Below are 11,792 nucleotides of genomic sequence, written 5' to 3'. Positions count from 1 at the left end.
AACTGCTCCTGCCAAGGTCACCAATGACCTTCACATTGGTATGTTCTGGGCTCAGCCGTGATGCCCTCTGACCTTGAAAAGCTCTCCTTGCGGGTCCTGTGACAACTGCTCTCTCCCGGTGTCTCCTCAACTTCTTAAGCCTCGCCCTTTCTGACTTCCTCTTGGTTCTTCTTCCCCAAAGTGTTTGTGCTCCCCAGAGTTCTGGGCAGGGCCTTCTCCCCCTCCAGCCCTGTATCCGTCTCTCCTGGTCGGGCTCCCTCCCTTCTCGGGTCTCCGTTACCATCTGTAATTAGGTTACTTCCAAATACCACCCCAGCTCAGCTCCTTAGCTCTAGGTCCATGTATCCAGCCACATGCCCTTCCAGGCACTTGGGTTCATTAAACCTGAACTTGAACTTGATTTCTCCTCTCCCCCACAACACCTTCGGTGGCCTCTATATGGCTGGGTCAAGCCCAAGTGAGCAGCTGTGTCACCTTTTCCGTCCCCAAGCTCAAAGCTTCCTCCCCTACATTCTGCCTACAGCCAACTCCCGGGTCTGTAACCATCTCCTAAGGATCCTGAATGTGCTTCTCAGTTTTCTGGGTCGCCATTATCTCTTGCTTAGGCCGCAGCAACTGCCTCCGAATGGGTCTCTCCCACCTCCACATTCTCAGTCCATTTCCCATGCTGAACCCAGTCTGGTGAGGTTTCACCGAGTTCTCATTGGCTCAAAAGAAACCCAAGTTCCTGCGGGTAATGATCCAGATTCCCCACCTCTGGTCCCTGGTGTATGCTCAACATTAGCTCTCCCCACTCTTTGTCACCCACTCTCTGTCCAGTAGTATCTATCTGGAGCTCCCACTCTTCTCCATCACACCATTTCTTCCCTGTGTTGCCTGGGTCACCTTTGTCCCTTCCCTCAACCCCCGCAGCTCTGATGATGCTTTCTGGGGCAATCATAGCCAGGCTGGAGATGTGGGTGGCTTGGACCAGGGTGCTGACAATGGATGTAGTCCAAGATGCTAGACATACTTAAAGGAAGGTACGGTAGGATTGGTTGGGTTTGGAAGTATGGGGGAGAAAAGCGAGGGTTTTTTTTGCCTAACTAGAAGGGATTAATTCTGCTAACAGATGAGAAGGTAGTGGGAAGAATGGGTTTGAGTGGGAAGATGGGGAGTTCAGTTTTGCAAGTGCTAATGGAAATGGCCCTAAGAGGTCCACTCGGGTATAGGAGTCTGGTTTCAGGGGATCTGAGCTGGAGCTGTACACTTGGAGGAAAAGCAAGAAAATGCAGCACCCTGATAGCCTAGTGGAAAAGGGATTTGATGGAAGAGAGAGGGGTCAACTGTGTCCCAGGTCAAATAAGAGGAGGTCTGAGAATTGACCCCCTACATATGCTAATAGGAAGGTCATTGATGCCGCTGGCAAGAACAGTGCAGGAAATGGTGGGGCAAAAGCTTAGGGGAGCATGTCTGGGAGAGAAAGAACAGAAGGGTGGGGGTCAGGTAGACAGACAACTCTTTCAAGTTTTGCTGTGAAAAGGTAAAGTAGATGCTAGCTGGAGGGTGGGTTAGGAACATGAGAGTTTTTTCTTTTAAAGATGGGAAAAATTACAGCACCTTATTTCAGTATATCTAGGGGATTGATCCAGTAGAGACCAAAAGATGGATGGAGGAAGAGAGAAGAAATATTGGAAACGGAATCCCGAGGGGCCGAGAGAGAAAGGGACCTACTGACAGCACAGAGGTCAGCCTTGGACATCAGATCTTCTGAGCTGTTTGCATGACTTCTTCTCTCCCTTCATTCTGCCCCAATGTCTCCTCTTCAGAGAAGTCTTTCCTGACCACCCTTCTACAATGGTGACCCCCACCCCTCTATCCCTTTATCTTGCTTTGTTTTTATCTGTAGCACTTCTCATAATAATATAGAACACATTTTTTTTACTTTCTATCTTCCTCACTAGAATATAAGTTCCGTGTGGGAAGACTTGGTCTTTTTCCCCCTTGTATTCTCAGCACTCAGAATAGTGCCTCACACAGTAGCTACCCAGTAAGTAATTAAGCATGAAGGAACAAGTGAATATTTCCCTGATAACCATTGCAACATACTCAGTTCTCATTCCATTCTTGTTTTTATTCCATTCTTCTATAACCCACATCTCCTCCCCCATTCACCCAGGAGAACATTCAGCCCCATGCCCATTAGCATCCCTGGCATCCCCATGCCATCCCTCCCCCATACCATCCTCGTCCGATGTGTACCCGCCCTCTTCTAGGTCTAATTTCCTCCATCCCCCATCTTAATTCCCCTTGGAACCCCGGTCTTAGCTCTATCCCCATCCACATCAGGCTCCTCATCCTGATCCCATCATTAAGGCTACTCTCATCTTGGTTTCCACTGCCAATACTGTCTCTGGTCCCCCCACTCCCAGTCCATTCTCTTGCCAGCAACATGTCATCTCCGCCTCCATCACTGTTTCTTCCCCCATTCCCTTCTGCCATCGCCATCACCACCTAACCTGCTTCCTCACCCTAGTTGGAAATCTCCAATCTTGTATGGTTAAGACAAGCAGCTATGGGAAGACAGATGGATGGGACTCCTTCTCATAGTGACTTAAGTAAGTATTAACAAACATATCTTACAAACTAGCATGATTCCCTACAACAAACAGAATAAATGACTCTCTGAAATTTTCTGAAACATGTTTTACAAATATTGGCATTATCTCAAGCCTTGAGACAAGGGGTTCCGAGCCTGAGAGATTAAGCCAAACTCTGTGGTAAAAACAATATGGCTTCTCAGAGGGCTTTCCCCTCCCTACTTAGTTTCTAATGTCAGGAAATTAAGAGAATGTCTGTAAGTTATGATGAAAAACAGAGCAATTCAAATTGAATCTTACTTGGGACTCTGGTCTCTGCCAGAGTCGGACTGACTAGTCAGCTAACAAGCCTTTTTGCGTTGCTCACTGGGTTGTAAGTACTTCATCTTTCTTTATCTTCAGGAGAAATGATCACCACAGCACCTGAATAAACACAGTATTTTTAGTTTCTTGAGTTTTTGTTTTTATAAGTCTTTCCCCTCATCCCAATTTGTGACCTAGAATTTCCTTGTAGTTGAGACTGGACCAAAATATGTATATATTAAAATCAATGAATTAATTAGAGGTGCACCTCATTTTCTTGCACTTCACAGATACTGTATTTAAAAAAAAAAAAAAGTTGAAAGTTTGTGACAACCCTGTGTAGAGCCACTTTTCCAACAGTGTTTGCTCACTTTGTGGGTCTGTGTCACAGTTTGGTAATTCTCAAAATATTTCAAACTGTTTCATTATTATTGTATTTATAATGATCTGTGATCAGTGATCTTTGATGTTACCATTATAATTGTTTTGGGGGACCATGATCTACACCCCTACAAGATGGCAAACTTAATCAATAAATGTTGTGTGTGTTCGGACTGCTCCACTGACTGGCCGTCCCCCCATTTCTCTCCCGCTCCTCAGGCTCCGTATTCCCTGAGACATGATGATACTGAAATAAGACCAATTAATAACCCTACAATGGTTTCTAAGTGTTTAAGTGAAAGAAAGAGACACGTGTCTCTTGACATGATTCAGCTTAGTGAGGAAGGCATGTGGAAAGCCAAGATAGGTCCTAAGCCAGATCCCTTAAGCCAAACAGCCAAGTCATGGCTGCAAAGGAAAAGTTCTTGAAGGAAATTAAAAGTGCAACTCCAGTGAACACATCCGTGATTTAAAAAAAAAAAAAATGGAAAAGAAAAATAACTTTGTTGCTGATATGGAGACAGTCTTAGTGGTCTGGATAGAAGATCAAACCAGCCACAACATTCCCCAACCCAGAGTAAAGCTCTAACTCTCTTCAGTTCTCTGAAGGCCGAGAGAGGGGAGGAAGCTGTAGAAGAAAAGTCAGAAGCTAGCAGAGGTGGGTTCCTGAGGCTGGAAGAAGGAAGCCATCTTCATAACATGGAAGTGCAAGGTGAAGCAGCCAGTGCTGCTGTAGAAGCTGCAGCAGGTTCTCCAGAAGGTCTGGCTATGAGAATTCACGAAGGTGGCTGCACTAAACAACAGATTCTCAGTGTAGACAATACAGCCTTCTATTGGAAGAAGATGCCATCTAGGACTTTCATAGCCAGAGAGGAGAAGTCAGTGTTTGGGTCCAAAGCTTCCAAGGCCAAGCTGACTCTCCGGCTAGAGGCTAAGGCAGCTGGTGACTCAGTTGAAGTCCACGTTCATCTACCATTCCAAAAATCCTAGGGCTCTTAAGAATTAAATGAAATTGACTCTGCCTGTGTTCCATCAAAGGAAAAACAAAGGGGCACCTGGTGGCTCAGATGGTTAAGCATCTGCCTTCGGCTCAGGTCATGATCCCAGGGTCCTGGGATGGAGCCCCACATCAGGCTCCCTGCTCAGCAGGGAGTCTGCTTCTGCCTCTCCCTCTGCCTCTCCCCGTGCTTGTGCTCTCTGTCTCTGTCTCTGTATCTCTGTCAAATGAATAAATTTTTAAAAATCCATATAAAAAGGAAATGCATTGAACTTCTGGAGGGAACAACAAAAAAAAAAGGAACAACAAAGCCTGGATGACAGCACGTCTGTTTACAACATTACTGAATAGTATCAGTCTGTTGTTGAAAACTGCTCAGAAAAAAATGTTCCTTTCAAAATAAGACTGCTCATTGACAAAGCAGCTGGTCACCCAAGAGCTCTGATGGGGATGGACGAGATGAATGTTTTCATGCCTGTTAAAGAAACATCTATTCTGCAGCCCACGGATTGCAGTTTAATTTTGACTTTCAAGTCCTATAATCTAAGAAATACGTTTCTTGAGACTACAGCTGCCATAGAGATGGAGTCCCCTGATGGACCAGGCAAAGTAAACCAAAAACCTTCTGGAAAGGATTCACCATTCTAGATGCCACTAAGGATAATCATGATTCATGGGAAGAGGTCAAAATACTATCATGAACAGGACTTCGGAAGAAGGAGGTTCCAGCCCTCACAGGTGACTGTGAGGGGTTGAGCACTTGAGCGGAGGAAGTGACCGCAGATGGGCTGGAAAGAGCAAGAGAACGAAAGTCAGAAGTGGCGCCTGAAGGAGCGGCTGAGGTGCGGCCATCCCTTGAGAAAACCTGAACAGGTGAGGAGTTACAGCTTATGGAGGAACAAAGACAGTGGTTTCTGGAGATGGAACCTGCTCCCGGTGAAGATGCCATGAAGATCGTGGAGATGACAGTAAAGGATTTAGGACATTCCGTAAACTCAGTTGCTGAAGCGGCTTTAGGGTTGCAGAGGACTGGGTCCCAGAAGTTCTGCTCTGGGTAAAATGCTATCAAACAGCATCACGTGCTACAGGGAAATCGTTTCCGAAAGGAAGAGCCAATCAGTGCAGCAGACTTCTTTGTTGTCTTATTTTAAGAAACCACCACAGCCGCCCCAGCCTTCAGCGCCCACCACCCTGACAGGTCAGCAGCCATCAACAGCGAGGCCAGACCCTCCACAGCGAAAACATTAGGACTCGCTGAAAGCTCAGATGATGGTTAGCACTTTTTAGCAAGAAAGTATTTTTAAGTTAAGGTATGTACATTTTTTTTTTAGACGTAATGCTTTTCCACGCTTAATAGACTATCTATAAACAGTTCTCTTCTATGTCATGGGAAACAATTTCCTTTGACTCTGTTGCTGTATTTGCTTTATTGCATTGATCTGGTACTGGAACTACCATATCTCTGAGGTACGCCTGTATCATAATAGTACAGATATCATAATAATGATATATTATCAAAAATTACTTAATCTATAACTCATTACTGTCACATATTAACAAGACTGTTATTTCCAGTATGATTACGGTTCCTTATATAATTTTATTCCTAGTTTTTTTAATCAGATACCAGCCCGAGGTCATAAGTCATAATCCTCAACCTGGTGCTTAATACCTTTTTAAATTTTTATTTATTTATTTATTTATTTATTTATTTATTTATTTATATATAGGGGAGCCTGGCTGGCTCCATCTGTAGAGCTTGTGACTTCTTTTTTTTTTTTTAAAGATTTTATTTATTTATTTGACAGACAGAGATCACAAACAGGCAGAGAGGCAGGCAGAGAGAGAGGAAGGGAAGCAGGCTCCCCGCTGAGCATAGAGCCCGATACGGGGCTCGATCCCAGGACCCTGGGATCATGACCTGAGCCAAAGGCAGAGGCTTTAACCCACTGCGCCACCCAGGCACCCCACTCAATACTTTTTTAAGAAAAGATTTATGTAGTTACTTGAAGGAAGAGTGAGAAGGAGAGGGAGAGAGAGTTTCAAGCAGACCCCACACTGAACGACTCTGAGATCAGGAGCTGAAATCAAGTGTCGGAAGCTTAACTGACTGAGCCACCCAGGTGCCCCCTGTTCATTAGTGTTCTTTACCAATGAACACACAAAATCCTTTTTCCTGGCTAGAATAAAATCAAGAGACATGTGATTTTGTAAACATCATGATTGAATTTGCTACCATTGTTGTTGTATATAATTTTAACCTATAGGAATGCTTATTTGACTCAGAATCTAAAAAATGTTTCTAAAGTAGGGATCTATTACCACAGAGATCAAGCACGTAGAGTCCTTGCCAAGTCAGTTTCTCTTCTACACGATGGGTAAATATCACCAATGTAATTATCACCTCTGAGATCCTATTTTGTTTGAGGTCCATACTAACCAAGATCCTTCAGACTGATACATTTTGTTTTCTTATAAATTATGAAAGAAATAATTTTTTGCATCCCAAAGGGTAATAAAACAAATAAAAACACCATAGAGAATGTTAATGTACGAAGACTATATGGTGTATATAAAGACCAGTGTGCCCATCATCCAGCTTGGGAAGCAGAGCCTCACCCATCGTTTTGAAGCCTTTTGGAAGATCCTTCCCAACCTTCCTCTCCCTCCTATGCTGGGATAATGGTCATTCTCAATTTTGTGGGTATAACCTCTTTGCTTTTTGTTAACATTTTATTACAGATTATGTACGTGACCTTAAAAAGCATGTCACTAAATTTTATGCAAAAATTTGGGTATTATATGAAGGGCTTCATAAGGTATGTTATACTTCAGTGGTTTACTTTTTTTTCAATTCACATTTTGTTCTTAAGTTTATCCATATGGCTGTGTGTAATCACAGTTTGTTCTTGTAGTATGACAAGGTAAGAACAAACAACCATCTATTTGCTCATTCCCTTGCTGATGGGCATTTTTTTTTAGATACTTCCAGATTTTGACTACTACAAATAATGCTGATATAAACATTTCTGTGCATGTGATGTGGTTCCCATGTGCATCGATTTCAAAAAGGTATGAACCTGGGAGTAGCATTGGTGGGCTGCAGGGTACATGCATTGTAAACTTTGCTGTCAAAATTTCCCTCAAGGTGTTGTGCCAATTTAGCACTCCATCAGCAGGGTGTATGAATATCTTTTATGGTGACACAAACCTTGTGTGCCTTCAGATTTCCTCAAAGGCCTCCTTTTCTCTCTTTTTCTTCCTGAGCATTCAAACTGCTCCTGGTCCCCTGACCAATTCCAGATTTGGCTGAAATTCACACCATGGAGATCTGCCAGAGAGCCATGGGAAGCAGCCTGGAAACAAGAAAAGAAAATGAAACTGAGAGAAGCTAGGAACCAGGAACCTTCTTTCTCTCTTCCAAAGTGTAGTTCATCTTGCAACCCTTCTCACATGAAGAGTGACCATGTTTAATGAACAATCTGCTGTGTCTCTTTGAAGCTGGTTACAAAGCATGAATCACAAGTCTGTGCACATGCAAGGCAGATTGTAGGAACAAAGACGTTTATGGCAACATTATCTGTGGTGGTCTGCAAGCATACCATCACACCCTAGCTTCCCTTGCTTCCTTCCTGTCCTCCCTCACCTCACTGCCCTCAGCTGGCACATCTAAAATAAAGCATTAGTCCTTGTCTTAATCCTTGTCTCAGGCTCTGCTTTCTAGAGGGTCCAGGTCAGGAAATTTTCATTACTTACTTCCTCACCAACTCTTGAGATTGTCAGACTTTAAAAACATTTGCCTTCTATTGGATGTATCTCACTGTGGTTCTAATTTGCATTTCCTTGAATCCAATGATGTTAACCAACTTTGCATACATTTATTGGCTGTTGTGTTTCCTCATTTGTGAAATGCATGCTTAATGTTTTTACCCAATGTACTATTGGATTGTATGTCCTTTTTCTTTTTATTATTGTTATGTAAAATATTTCACTTAACTCCTGGAGGATTAGAAAGTTAGACTATATAAGAGCACATGGGAGATACTATCTTTGGAAAATATGTTTGCCATATACAGGAGTTCTTTTTTTTTTTTTTTTTTTTTTTTTTTTTACTGCCACCTCTCCCAAGCCCACCCTCTGCAATCCCTTATGTACATGAGTTCTTTACATTTTTCTGGATACAAATCTTTCATTGATTATATATGCTGCAGACATCTGCTGCCACTCTGAGGATTAGTTTTCCACTGTCTTAATGGAGTCTTTTGTTGAATAGTATTTTATTTTATTATTTTTTAAAAGATTTTATTTATTTATTTATTTATTTATTTATTTATCAGAGAAAGATCAAGAGAGTGAGCACAAGCAGGGAGAATAGCAGAGAGAGGCAGAAGCAGTCACTCTGCTGAGCAAGGAGCCGGTTGTGGGACTCGATTCAAGGACGCGGCGGGGATCATGACCTGAGCTGAAGGCAGACGCTTAACCTACTGAGCCATCCAGGTGTCCCTGAATAGTGTTTTAATTCAGTCAAATGATCCATCTTTTCCTTTATGGTTGGTGCTGTAAATGCCTCCAGGACAGTGAGGTCATGAATCTCTTCTTTTATAATGTCTTCTAAAAGCTTTACGGTTTTGCCTTTCATGTTTATATATTTAATGCAGTTATCAATTTACTAGTGCTCAGCTCCAAATGCACCCTGTTTTGTCCTGCTTTGTCATCCTGGAGCGGGGACCTTAGGAATGGTTCTCCTTTGTCAGCAGATACAATTCTAAATCTTGCCAGAGAGGGCGCTAGAGAAACACTGCGAGAGGAGGGTAGTTTCTTGGTCCTGGAGCTTTTCCTTCTTGTTCCAAAGGTGCAGCTGCCAGTAAGTGGCTTCCTTGCCATGGTTTCTCAGTGGGTTTTGCTGCAAATGATTCCCAAGTAAGTTTTACCAGCACCCCAGTGGGCAGTTGTCTGTCGGCCAGCCGTGGTCTGCGGCACCTTCTCTCTCAACCAGTGGAGGGCAGCGACACCTTCTCCAATGAGATCTGCAACTCAGCCTTGGGTGGGTGGTGGGCGCTCTTCCAAATGTGTTTTCTTGGGTGCTCTGCCCTAGCCATAGAGGTGGTGGCTGCTCTCTGCGTCTGTTCTGCCTGCATTATTTGTAGTTCTCTACTCCTCTAAGTAGTTAATCCCCTTGTAACTAGTTAGTAATTCTTTATATTAAATTTTTCCTGGGGCGCCTGGTTGGCTCAGTGGGTTAGGCCGCTGCCTTCGGCTCAGGTCATGATCCCAGAGTCCTGGGATCGAGTCCCGCATCGGGCTTGCTGCTCAGCAGGAAGCCTGCTTCCCTTCCTCTCTCTCTGCCTGCCTCTGCCTACTTGTGATCTCTCTCTGTCAAATAAATAAATAAAATCTTTAAAAAAAAATTTTTTTTTCCTGTTCACATTACTCGTGTGGTTTCTTTTGCCAAACTGGATCCTGATTGACAGAGTATTTAGTCTACCTGGAAATAATTCAGTAAATGATACGAGCCAGGAGTCCAGCTTCACTTTTTCCAAATAACCAATTGTCCTGGCACCGTTTAGTGAAAGGACTTCTTTTCCTCCTTTGCTTTTCAATGACAGCTCTGTCATAGAGCAACAGTCCCTGTGTGTGAGTCTCTTTCTAGGATGTATGTCTGCCCCATTTTTCTGTCTGTGCCTGCACTAATGCCTTCACGTCTTAATCACGTCTCATAATAAGTCTTGGTTTCTAGTAAAGCATGTCCTTCCACAGCTATCATTTACTTCAAAATTATGTTGGATTTTTATCAAATGCTTTTCATGAGATAATCTCACACTTTAATCTATGGTGGATCGTGCCGATTGCTTTTTAAATGGTAAACTCTAGGGGCACCTGGCTGGCTCAGTCATTGGCGCATGCAACTCTTGACCTCCCTGGGTTATGAGTTCAAGCCCCACATTGGGTGTAGAGATTATCAAAACAAATAAACTTTAAAAAAAAAAGTCAAACTCTAAACTGTTTTTATTTGTTTCTGTTTCTGCTGCCTCTGTCTCATGGTGGCTTATTTCTCCTCACGTCGTAGTTTTTTTTTTGTCTGTTTGTTTGTTTGTTTTTTGTTTGTTTTTTGTTGCTTGCTCATATTGGGCTAAACAATATGTAAGATTAAATGATATAAATTTGAACCCCAGACTCATGAGAGGACAGGTTCATGGTTAGAACTCTGGACAGGCTATTATTATTATTTTCATTCAAAGTCACGACAGAGACAGACAGGTTTTTTTCTTATTTCCCTCATACGAGCCCAAAACTTATCCCCCATTCCCCATAATGTTTATTTACCTCCAAAGCTTTAGGTTTCTGATAGTGACACCTTCTCCATGACAGCCTAGCTTCCACATTGGTATATCACCAATTCCAGCAATCTGTATCTGTTTTAGGCCCCTGGAGGTTTTCTTTAGTGTCTTAAGGTCCTAGCAAAATGTATGAATGTCTATTTGTTGAAATTTATCCAGTATCAATGTTTTCAAGCAGGAGGGCATTTTCTAGTGAACCATACTGCTGGTGGCAGAAATCTTTTTGTTGTAATATCTCCCAGAATGTTTTTATATGTGATATTACCAATCTGTTCTAAAATCTCAGATAATTTTTCTTAATGGACCTGGCAACACCGTATATTTGGAAAGTTAATGTCCAAAGACTTTTCGTTTCACTTATTTCCTGAGATTCTATAATTTTGCTTAGGGGAGAGACTAGAAGTGGTGCATAACCAGGATAATATCCCCATAATCACATACGCCAGACCAATTCCTTGGATGCCAAAAGTCAGCTCATGTACCACAGATGAAATAAGTCCCAATAAATGATCACCAACAGTCTAATTGGGCAATTGAGCAACTGAATAGCGGAAGATTAAGATACAGTGATGTATTGAATTCAGGGAAATATCATAAGGATTAATACAACATTCATTATAATTACATTGGCCACTGGCCACAGGAACTAATCCATTTTGAATGAAACACTGATACACGTTAATGGCGATGGCTATTTGTGGAAAGAGTATGGAAGTATGGGAAATTACGCTGGGGATGGTGCGTCTGGAAGGCTTTATTGGTCCCATTCCAGCAGCAATCAAAAACAATGGTTTTGCATCCCTGGGCTTCAAAAGTCTTCCTAGAGGAGGAGCATTGGTATCTTGGGTATCCCCTGAGAACTGACCCAATACTTGGTGATGTGAAGTTTCTTTATGAGCCGAAAGAACGGTTTTAAGGAAAGAGTGATATTTTTATCCCTGGATTTTGACATACCAAAGCCATACAACAATAATCAGACAAAGGCCCATCAACGATTTTGGAGTTTTTTCCTTTATCTTTTAGATAGTCCTTTTCTTCCCCTTCCTCCAGAGGAGAAGATCTTTTTCCTTTGGAATGGCACATGTTCTGTACCTTGTAAGCAAGCACCCAAACCAAACCTGTGCATTCCGAAGGAGAGGAGAGCAGGCCCAGGGCCACGGTGACCTGGCGGAACTGACCTCGTTATTTGATTTC

This window comes from Lutra lutra, chromosome 4 (genome assembly GCF_902655055.1).
Source record: "Lutra lutra chromosome 4, mLutLut1.2, whole genome shotgun sequence".
In the NCBI taxonomy this organism is placed as follows: domain Eukaryota; kingdom Metazoa; phylum Chordata; class Mammalia; order Carnivora; family Mustelidae; genus Lutra; species Lutra lutra.
This window is presented reverse-complemented; position numbering follows the sequence as displayed.